The following is a 12422-nucleotide window of genomic DNA, read 5'->3' on the forward strand; positions in this document are numbered from 1 at the left end:
GGTAGAACTATTTCACACTAAACAGTTTAGGAGTACACAAAATAAGTACCCACTAGCATCAGGATACAAATGCATGGTTTTATGAACCATTACCATTTCTATCTTTAAAGGAAATTGGTGTTTTAGTCACAGATCAGATAAAAAGAATAATATGCACAACCTCCTGTAGCATAGAGAGTGAGGTAGTAAGACATGAGAAGACTAAAACTGCAGCTTCTTCTGGATCCCCCAAGGTGTATCTTCACTCTTCTTCAATCAGGCCTCTTTCTAAGGTGTCAGAGTCACTTTTACAACATCTGAGATTCCATCCTGTCACAATATGCAAGGAACACTGAGGAAGATGTCTTCTTTTATTCCATAGAGACCCTTAATCATGGTGGAATTTGGATGCAACCACCTAAGATTCTTCATTATATTTTCTATTAACTCTGCAACAGATGGTACAATGGCCCAGGATGTGTAGCCTTTCAGTTTGATCACCTTATAAGGTGACCTGTTTGTGAACTTATTTCTATTGTTTCTTGTCAGCATCAATGCCTAAATCAGGGTGCAGGTTCTTCACAGAGACACTGGCAACATTCACTCCACTCCATACAGACACACTAGAGTTTAGATGTTCCTCAAGGACCCACACATGAAAGCTTAATGGGTTAATTCCCAGCCTTTCCCCCATTAGGTAATGGAACTGGGCTGAATCCAGACTGCAACCACCTCCAATAACATGATTTTTGGGGAAACCACTTATCTTCCAAGCCATGTACATCAAGACATTCACTGGGTTGGAAACAATAAGCAATTTGCAATAGGGACTGTATTTTACAACATTAGGAATGATGAATTTAAAGATGTTCACATTATGCTGGACCAAATTAAGAAGGGTTTCTCCCTCTTGTTGATATGCTCCCATTGTGATAATAAGCTTGGAATTTGCAGTCACAATATAGTCATTGCCAGAGACAATTTTTGGTGTTTTAAGGAAAAGGTCATCATGTTAGAGATCCATCATCTCTCCCTTTAACTTGTCTTGTGTGATGATAGTGATATGACATGACATGAATTTGCAAGAGCAAATTCATCTGCCAAGTCCTTCATTAAGATACCGATGGCACAGGTCATGCCAATACCACCAACCCCAACAACTCTAATCTTATTCTGTGGGATTTGTTCTTCCATAAGGAGATTCACAATCAAGTGATTCATGAGAGTTGCAATACTGGACTTATAACCAAAGGAAATCAAGAGTGCATGGTGGTCGAGTGTTGAGGCATGTGGCATTGGATCTGGACTTGGTGGCAGTTGCTCTCTTACTTAATGATTCTTTTAATGAGCTGCTGAAATTGGTTGCCAGTATTTTATTGAGAAATTTTGCATCTATACTCATCAGAGATATTGGTTTATAGTTTTTTCTGGCTAGTGTCATTTTCTAACTTGGGTCATCAGGGCAATGCTGGCCTCATAAAATTAGTTTGGGAGTGTTCCCATCTCTTAAAATTTTTTGAAAGATTTTGAGAAAAACTGACATTATTTCTTCTTTAAATGTTTGGCAAAATTCACCAGTGAAGTCATCCTCCACGGTTTTCAAGCTGTCTTGTTGAACATCTAGATTTGTCTTTTAGTTTCCTTATGAATAGTCAAAAGGTAATATTTTCTGAAATATATTAATGAACTTCCTTCTACTTTTGCACTTTTAGAATCAATCTGTCACAAGAAGAATCAGGACTCTTTCAGAGGGAATTAGGAAAGAGTTAATATTCCATTTGTGACATCCAAATATTTTTTTTTTCAGTTGAGAGCAAATTATAAGCTGGAAATAAGATCTGTAAGGACAGAAGAGGAATTTCTAACCCCCTTACCTATTCTTTTAATACATTATTGAAAAAAAGCCTAAAAGACTCAGATCATGGAGTTTTTCAAAGGGATTAGGAGGAAGCCCATCCTGGAAGACACTCAGGTATTTAAAAATACTGCTGAATTGAAATAAATTGGATGAAAGTTTAGTTTTTTCTCTGGCATCTATGAGATGGGGGCTTATAAGGAAGATTAAAGCAGTTTTAAAAAATGAAGAATATTTTGTCTACCTAAAAGCAGAATAAATTTTTTATCCCATTGATATGTATTTATATATAATATATGTGTATATACATAATATACACATGTATAAGTGTGTATACAAGGTCTGTCTGGAAAGATCCAGCCACTGTTAATGTAATGAGAATGCTTTATGCAACATCAATGTAAACTGGCTGTAAAGGAGAGTGGACTGGAATGCACATGGGTAAACAAGACTCCATTGTACTAGTCAGTGGGGGTGGTAGATGCCATTGAATGAGAATGTATACTGTGTAGCCATTGCATCAAAAAATGACTGAGTAGAATAGATCAACGAATATGCATCAAATTTTGCATTAAGCATGAACATTTCTACACGGAAACTACTCAGATGATTCAGAAAGTTTTTGAGAACAATGCAATGTGTGCAGTGCAAATAAAGTGTGGCACAAACTTTTTCACATTTTGATGCAGGTCTTGGCCTGAAACATGTGGCAAAATTCATCCTGCAACTTCTGTTACCAGAGCAGAAGGAACATCCTGCTGTAGTTGCTAATGACATTGGGAGAACTGTGTGAGGTCCCAAGGTTCCTACTTTGAAAGGGACTGAGGTGTCATTGTCCTATGTACAATGCTTTTTATATCATGCATCTTCTTCAATACTTCAGTAAATATCCTATTTTTCATATTGCATGGCTTAATAGTTTCTGGACAGACTACACACACACACACACACACACACACACACACACACACACACACACACACACAGTGGGAAAAAATGTGAAAAAAATAGCCAAAAACTATCCTCCATGTCCCCAACTTCCAGTTTCTAAGCTCCTCATTCAGCCTCTTGCTTCCCATCCCTGAGTGCCCCATACCCTCATCCTGTCCCCTGAAGGACCAACTAGGTCTGACCTCTGTAAACAGTATCCAAGACTTTTTTCTTACTACATCTCTGCTCCAATGGCTCAGATCAGCCTAAATTCCCCCAGTGGCTCAAGGCATCCATGTCACAGAAGAAAGTGAGAGAGTAAACCTGGTTAGTAACTCTCATGACATAAAATGGGCAAGGTTGTTCACAATATAAAAGAAAATGCCTAGAGTTATAACCCCAAAAGAAATTTTTAGCATGAGAATTATAGAAGTCACGGCTATTAGTTGGATCCCTAACTAACTAGTTCCCAGTGTTTCACAATCATACCCATAGATTGCTAGGGCAGTCAATGCCCACATAGGAAGCAGATTCAAAGAGTTTAACTGGAGAGCTTTTAATGAAGAGATTGTTTACAGAGGTGGGCATTTTAAAGGGGTGGTCATATATTCCAGGAGCCATAATAAGAAACCATTACCACTCCCACCCAAAAAGTAAGGCAGAGTGGGCACAGTCACTGAAGACCCAGAACAGAGAGATTGTTTCCATGAAGGACACAGTCACCACAGACCCAGGACAGGGATTTTTCCCACAGAGGACACATTCACTGCAGATCCATAATTCCCATGGAGGACACAATTACTGCAGAGCAGGTAGAAGAACTTCCAACCTCTTTATACCTCACTCCCTGATATCCCCACTGGTGTTGTCCATGGGTCAAACATGACTGAACAGGCTGAAAGTATGGAAAGTGAACCTGGGCTCTGCAGCCAAGAGAAAACAGCCATCACAGACACCATATGCCCTTGAGGCTCAGTAGACCCTCATAGACAATGTCTTGTTTCTTCAGAGATTATATCACTGACAGTAGAATTCCCAGAGTTCATGCTTACTTCATGTTCATGAGGACTGACAGGATTCACCCCCTTGCCAAGGTAAAACTGAGAAGCTGAAATGTGTTATATAGAAATGATATACTATTAAGTCATAAAAATCACCTAAAGCATCTCCAAAAAATAATAATAATGAAAAAACCAAAAAACCAGGAAAGCATTTTCTATGAGGTAAATATTTGGACATGACTGAAAATCAGTGTTTGCATGATATGTTCACAAATGTCAGAATGCACTCTAGAATACATTCTATTACCCATAAAACAGAATTGTGGTATTTTCTGCAGACATCACAGCTATCCAGAAAACAAAATGATGTTTGTAAAGGTAATTGTGCAACTAGAAAGAATTTGCCAAATATACATGTTTATATGATACATTATTATAATATAAAGTTGTATAACATTCTAATGTAATACATATTAATAAATGTACATTATATTTATATTATAGATCCTAAAGACATTCTTCTTGTACTAAACAAGTATTTCTTAAATACCTGCCTTGGGCTAATGCTAGAACATCTCAGCCCTCAAAGAATTTACACTCTAGTAAGTTCACAGGTCAATTAATTGGTTCACAGCCCAATCCAGGCTTCTGCCTGTTTATTTACAGCCTGTGAACTGAGTCATTTTACAGTTTTAAGTAAATAAAACTTTAAAAATAAAAAAAAATTTTAAAAATAAAAAATAATATGTCATGTAAAAATATTATAAAGAGTAAATTTTAATGTCCATAAATAAGTTTTATTGGAACGCAACCACAACATTTGTGTACATGTTGACTAGGCTGTTTTGTGCCATAACCACAGAGTTGAATTGTTGATACAAAGGCCATGAAGCCCACAAAGTCTAAAGTTATCATTATCTAGCCCTTCACAGAAAAATGTTGCTGAGCCCTGATCTAGCAGAAGATGACAGATCTATAAACAAATGATTGCAACAACTTCAAGTTAAGTATATATGAAAAAAACTCAGGGCAAAAAGTAGAAAAAAGCTATTTCTACCTGTAAGGAAGTGCAGAGAGAGGAGAGCCAAGGATACTTACAGAGGAAGTGGGTTTGACCATGTTAAGAGTAAATTGGTAGTATCCATACAATATTGATGAATTTACACATCAGCGGGACTCCAAAAACCGTTTTCCAATGCTGATGGATATATACAGGTTCCACCAAATGTTAATCTTTTTCCTTGGTGACCAATATTAAGCACTGGCTAAACTGCCAGATTGAAATATGGCTGGGCATTTTGCACATGCTGTATCTGGCCATGGTGTAATCACTGACTTGCTCAGAAATTGGAGCTGTGCCAACCTATAGCCTTACTGCCACTGGGTTTCCATCAACTACACTAACTAGCAACAGAGAGATATGGGGAATTTGGTGTTGGAAATGATTTAAAGATGAAGAGTAATAAAAGAATTGGGTTGAAAGCCAGGCACCATAGTGGAGGGTTAACTTGAAAAAGCACAGCACTAACTGAAGAATGGAGACAAGAAGCTGAATTAAATAATCAAAGGCAGTCAAGAACAGTAAGTCCCAATAAACAGCATGCGCCAGAGAGAAAGCTGCAAGGGGGTGTCTTAGAAAAACAACACACTAGAATACATAGCCTTGTGTGGCAGGCCAGTACAGGAAATCTGATTCCTTTACCCAAATTCCAATAATGAAATGAAATATTTCTTCCTGACAGGAGCTAGGAGGCCATGCCACTAACTTATTTGAAATGAACTAATCATTCTGACAAACAAGTGGGTTTTTGAGAGAGTTCAATGCTGGTTGAGTCTCCCTTTCATGTGTCTCTGTCTCACTGTGCACAATGGTGACTGATGCTTGTTAGAGGTGGGCATCTCTGCTGGAATCTGAAAAGAATGCCCCAAAAAGAACCAAAGGAAAGTGAAGTCTTGATGTGCAGAGAGTATTCCCAGTAACTTGAAAGGGGTGTGAGCAATAGTGCCCCTCATCTCTCACAGGTTCAATCAGAAGAGACCCTAAATGTATGGAAGACTCCCATCTTCCTCTTTAGCTCTGCAGGGCCACCACACCCACACAGCTGTCCCACTGCCTGGTTACCTGCAGTGAACTAACTTTCTGGTATTGCAGCTGGCCTGCATTAAAGTAGCCTAATCACTGACCCTTATTCCCCCACCACTGCCCATCACACACTGATTAACCAGAGTCTCTAGTCCAATTTTTCAACTCCCGTCATAGCAAAAACCTAAAGGAATTATTGCACAGATCTGTTCTGTTTTCTGGAAGATGTGTTCATTCTCATTCTCATAAGTGTGTGCTAGGTTCTTTGGGACCCACAGCACTTTTCTAGGGATTATAAAAACACCTTCCCCATATGTGTTTCTTTCCTGAAAGGAGACAGTTACCTAGTAGCAGTAGTAACTCTTCTGTGGTATTTTACAGATTTAAAATGCTTATGTCTTATATAGCCTCACAAAGTTGCTGTGGGTGGATCATTTCATTCCCACTTTACAGAAAAAGCAACAGAAACATAAAGAGGCAAAGCTTTAGCTGAAAAGTGCTGGAGATCTTTAGAAGCTAAGTCCTTAGTGTGCTGTTAGCCCAGGCTGCCTAACGATACACTGCATTGAAAATCACTGAACCCAACACCTCCCAACAGAGCTAATATTAGAAGTATTTGCTTAAGCCTATCCCCAAAGAGCAGTATTCTCCTCTAAAGGGTACATGCTAGATAGAAACTAAATAAATTAAATATAATGCTGCTCATTTTGAGAGTGTGTGTTTGTGTGTCTGCATATGGGAGTTAGATGTGAGATGTATGTGGATTTCTCTGTAGGGCACATATGTGTGTTTTGAGTGCCTGTGTATGTATAAATGAACAAGAGCACAAATTCACCTACTCCCCCCAAAATGGGAGCATTGGGAAAGAAAATACAAATTGCACTAACAATATAATGCAGTGTTGCTCTAGGAATTCAGAGCAGGTAGATCAAGGAGAACTTTTCAGGAAGGAGAATCTTGAGTCCCAGGGATGAGACCCTTCCAAGTGGTGCATGGCTTGACCTCTCCATTCATCCATGGCAGAAGGCTAACCTCTCATCTCATTTCCTGTTTTTCATGCTTGTTCACTTCCATCATCAGGAATTTTTGAGAAGCTAAAGAAATGGATATTTGTAAGTGTAGAACTAAGTGAGGGCACTGTAGGTTATAGCATGAGTTTTATTTACAATTTTCTTGTGAAAGTTTTAATCCTATTGACATTCCTTACATTACTTTTCAGAGAATTTTTATTCATGAAAAACAGCAAACTGCTCATCTCTGAAACACTAGTTTTGTGATTCTGAAGGTATTATGAAAATTATAAATGATAAAAAAAAACTTTGGGCCAATTTTTTATTTAACTCTCCAAGAATTATATAGGATGGGAATCTGACCCTTTGAGAGTTGAAAATGGTTTCTAAAGATGGAGAAGATAATGTATTAGAGCCAAAGTGCATTAAATCATATTGGTAGTGCAATTATCTCTCAGCAAAGATCCTTGCAGTTGAAGTTCAAGCTGGAGGTCAAAAGGATGGCTGGGGGAAACAGGGTCCCCCTTGTTAAAATAAAGCAATTAGTGTAATATATACTGTAGGGAGAGGAGAGAAGGGGAGAGAAATTCCCCCTTGTCAAATGTTGAGCATTTGGAGTACTGCTTAGAGCAAAAGTAATAAGGCTCTCTTCATGAAAAAAAAATTGGCCATATACCATGTCTAAATGCAAACATGTGTGTTCCTTATTTCTTTAATTCATTTAAACTTGTTAACTGAGAATATTTTTATGTGCATTCTCAGTTATTCCATTTCTCTCTTGAACAAAAAATGTCAGGGGTTAAGAATGGTGCCCATGGTTGCAAATACATTTAATACCATAGAATATTTATGTATAAAACAATTATTTTTAATATGGTTAAGCCCCCCCACCTCAAAAGCTAAACAAACTTTAATTTACAATTCATGGGTTGAAGTATTCAAAGGGTCATAATATTTTTGCTTCTAATTTATATCTCTTAGAGAGACATTAAATTTAAAATGAACCATTAGAAGTTTCAAAACACACATTTCTTTTTGTGAAATAAATATCTTTATTTCTAAGCATTTATATTTTTGCAATAGAGAGGGGCAGCATTGCTTTATCAGTTTTAAACGTCTTTCTCTCCATAGAAATTTTTAAAAACCAGCCTTGAAAAGAGATTATTTTGATCCAGCTGGGATCCAGAGTTTGTTTGGTTCTTATAAACAGAAATAAATAAATGAACTTTTGTAATTATACACATGAAAGCATGGATGATTCTAAAAATATTATCCTTAGTTTTCACTTATTGTAAGACCTTATCCAAAAAGGTATCAATTGTATTACTCCATGTATCTGAAGTTCTAGAACAGGCAAAATATTTGTATTGAACAAAATCTGAAGACTGATTTTCTTGGCAAGGGATTGACTGAGAGGGGACATAAGGAAAGTTTCTGGGGCAGTAGTAATATTTTGTATCTTAATAGTAGTTTGAGTTACACAATTGTCAAAATTCAGCAAATATACAATTAGGATGTGCATTTCATTTTTATATCAATTTTATTTCAAAAGAAAAAATCACATTATCAAAATATAGAGTACTTGTTAATGATGTAGTTAAGGAGAAGTGTACTGATGTCTGTAATTTACTCTGAAATGTATCCTCCCCAAAAAAGACAGATTGATGGATGGAGAGTAATAAGACAAGTGTAGGAAACTTTTAATAGTAGTACCTAGGTAGTGGATATATAGGTATTCCCATAAAATCCTTTGGACATTCATAATAACATGAATATTTCATAATAACAAGTTGGGGAAAGGATGAGAGGAGGTACTATTAACAATTAGCCCAGGAACAAAGGCATAAGATGATTTATCTCAGACAAGGTAGGACATGTTGTCACCCCATGAAAAGGTAATCCTGACTCAATTTAAGCCCTCTCAGGTCTATTTTCATGGAACCAAGATATGTATTTCCTTTGGATTACCTTAGTGTTAAAATCCTTACAAAGCTAGTCAAAAGTCATATAGTCCTCCCTTCCTCCAATATAGAAACTGCAGGATTTGTGCAGCAAAAGGTAGATGTGAGGGCCAATTCTGGTCTATGACTGGATGTCTTAGGGTAGAGTGTCCCAGGAAGCTTTTTAAAGAAATAAGTCTTGGAAAGTCTGTCCCTTTCAGCCTTTTGCCCCCTTTCCTTCATTTATTTCCTTCTTGCTTGTAATATTGTTACAGAACAAACAAGGGGGCGGGGCCTGGGATGATATACTATTACTGAAAGAAGCTCCCAGGTCTGTTATGTCCACCGCCCGAGGAAAGACGTCTCTCAATGCCAGAGATTCGTGAAAAGGAAAGGAAATGTTTATTTAATGCTTTACAAACTTAAAGTAGGGACCTAATGTCTTCACCAAAAATCCCAAAGTCCCTTTAAAACACCCGCAAACAGACACAGTCCTTCCTTCCCTCTTTGCCCAGTCCAGAGTACCATATCTCAGGAAAGGAAATAGAAGTCCATGGCTCAGGCAGTCCTCTGGTTATTCCCAGTTAGTAGTCTGTCTTGACTGGGAAACCTCCCTGGGTTCCTGGCACCCTCAGCTGTGTCGCCGGGATCTCTGCTAAAACCAGGTGGTGCTTCCCCCTTCTAAAGCTTCGGGGGTCCCCACTCTGGCAAAGGCACGTGGTCCTCTCTCCCAGGGCCACAGGAGTCCCCACTCAGCCAAAACCACATGCTTCTCCCTTCAATGGCTGCCGTGTCTGGGTTTAAATCCCTGCGCCAATCTTCCTCTGCAGCCCCATTTCTGACTCCTCCTACACTCGGCCACACTTGCCCTCAATCTGCTGTCTTTTCCAGCTTTACTGGTCGCCATCGTGGGTCTGGGCAGGTGTGATCCCATGTCATGGAGCTAATTTTCTCCGAGCTCCCACGCAGGCACTGTAACTCAGGGGACCTGCCCCCCCAGTCCCATCTTGGGGGGAGGTCCCTTTCCATCCCCCTGACCTAGAGCATGGCCATAGCTATTTAGCATATCTAAGTGACCAGCCAAAGGCTATAGGTATGCTTAATGACCATGCCATGGATTAGCTGCAAAGCTGCCCTGCATGTTCTTGCTCTGTGTGCCCCTTCCCCCAACTCACACCTGTGGGGGAAGGGGTGGAGACATCTTAAAATCTCCTGGACACCTTGAGTTCTGGACCCCATTTCAAATGCCCATTTGGGGTCCCCCCTCTTGGCTGCACCCTGTAACAATATAGTGTCTAAAGGTGAGCAACCATCTTGCAACCATGAGGATGAAAACCCACACATCACAGATGGCAGAGCAGGAAGATAGATGGAGTCTGGGGATTATCTGTTTCCAGTACATTAATATTTCTTATTGTCTGACACAAATAAATTTCTTATTTTAAAAATATCTTCAAGTTTTCTTTTACATTAGATCAAACACGTGCCTAACTAATATTCAGGGTATCTCAAATCAGCTCTCAAAAAGATTTTACTCTAATTCACATTAACTTGAGAAATGAACATATTGTGCTGAAAACTTTGAATGGAAAGAAAGGTGAAATGCCACACAATGAAAACAAACAAAGAGGGTTATGAAGGCCACGTGTGGGTGGATGGAGGTTTAAAAGCAAATTAGCATGTCTTTTTGTTCTTTCTCTTCTCTCCTTAACATTTTTGTACTGGATGTGGTTGAAAAGAAAAACCCACAAAAAGCAGTCTTGAAGTGAAAAGAAGCTGATCCAGAGAGCACAGTACAGCAGCCTGGGAGGGGTAGTGGAAAGAACAGGGGAAATTGTTGCCAAACAGCCCTAGGGTTATACCTATTATGTATTTGAGTACATGTGAAGACCCCAAGCAAGTCTTTATTCCATCTCCTAACTACCTCCCTTTGTGCCTACTGGATGGCCATACCTCATAGACAAATCCATAGGAGCCTCCAAATGCCAGGGGCCTGGGCTAACTACTATGCAGCTATGTCTATGCAGATGTCTGGGGACATCTTGGTAATAGTAGTGGGAAGTGGGTGGCATCTGCTTTGAGGTCTGGAAATCTCAGGATATATAGTAAACTAAGGTAATTGAGGTATTCTATAGGCATTTCTGCTACTTGCCAAACCTAGACTCTCAGACCAGGCTTAAGTATAATAATTTGAGCAGAATAAATTCACACTACATGGAAACATAAAGAAGATACAGACTTGTACCTTTCTTATGTTTTCAGAAATGAGTGGCTCCTTGCCCATGGCACATATAAAACTTTACTAAACCTTTAGAAAGAATGCTTTGACTTAGATTGGTATATAGGACATTTCAGATGAGTCCTTTCTACATCTTACAGTTTGGCAAATTCATGTCATTTTGATTTTATTGAAGCCTTTGTCTTTGAGCAAGGTGATAGCACTGGCTGGTGATGCAGCAGCTACCCTGGGAAAATGGGCAGGAACCATCAAGGCATGGTCACTGCTGTCCACATGGAGAATTTCACTGGACACTCACTTATTACAAAACTTAAAAAATATTGTAAACATCTTTCAAAGCCAAATTTTGCCCTATTTCAGCAACTAACGTAATGTGAGTGGCCTAAGAGTTTATAAATCTGGAAGTCACATTCAATCACTAGCAGAAAAGGGAGTTTACTTTCATGGCCAAACCTGTTTTCTGCTTATGACAAGATTTTTAAAATTGCAAGTGAAAATCACTATGACACAGATGGAGAATTATCAAGCAAACACTATGTCATTTGTGATGATTATTTTGCTATCTTTTGTTTTTTTTAAACATAGTAGCATTTAAAAAAAAGAAAAATTATATTTTCTAGTGTTTAAGTTCTTGCCCTGCCTTGTCTACCTGCAAGGTTTAAAACAAGCCATTTTATTTTAAGGAGTGAACCTATTTGAAACAGGCACCAGCGAATATACCCATATTTATGTTCCTGTTCTAATCATTCTAGCTATTACTGCATAACAGGGATACTCAGCTATCTATATAAACAACACAACACACTCACATATGAGAAGCTCAGGAGAACATGATGTGCACATCTGGGCATTTGAGTCTTTGACATAGTTTCTCCCTTAGCCCCAGTACCCAGTATCTTGCAGACAGGCCTTCAGTTACCTATATCATTCACATAAACCCATATCCTTTGCCACTGATACTTGACAGGATGTTAAATACAAGGATACTCTCTTGTATCCAAGATTTTAATTACTAAAACAATTAAAATACATTTTACTTGGGTCTATTAAAAATGCAAAAGGCAATTTTATTAATTAAAAACAAACATAAAAACATAATGAATTTCAGAAAGTCTTCTTTCTCAATTATTCTTTTCTTAAGATTTAATTTATTTATTTTTAGAGAGAGGGGAGGGGAGAAAGAGAGGGAGAGAAACATTAATGTGTGGTTGCCTCTCATGCACCCCTTACTTGGGACCTGGCCTGCAACATAGGCATGTGCCCTGACTGGAAATCGAAGTAGTGACCCTTTGATTCACAGGCCAGCACTCAATCCACTGAGCCACACCAGCAAGTGCTTTTCTTTTTCTTTTAATGTTTTAGTCACACCAACTTCTCCTAGTATC

At 38.5% G+C, this 12422-nt stretch overlaps 1 pseudogene; it reads right to left on the reverse strand.

The window, feature by feature from the left end:
* Nucleotides 1-201: 201 nt before the first annotated feature.
* On the reverse strand, nt 202-1275 carry LOC123820742 (annotated as a pseudogene).
* Between the last annotated feature and the right edge of the window lie 11147 nt (nt 1276-12422).

This window comes from Phyllostomus hastatus, unplaced genomic scaffold (genome assembly GCF_019186645.2).
Source record: "Phyllostomus hastatus isolate PE091 unplaced genomic scaffold, TTU_PhHast_1.1 phas_contig_37, whole genome shotgun sequence".
Classification (NCBI taxonomy): Eukaryota; Metazoa; Chordata; class Mammalia; order Chiroptera; family Phyllostomidae; genus Phyllostomus; species Phyllostomus hastatus.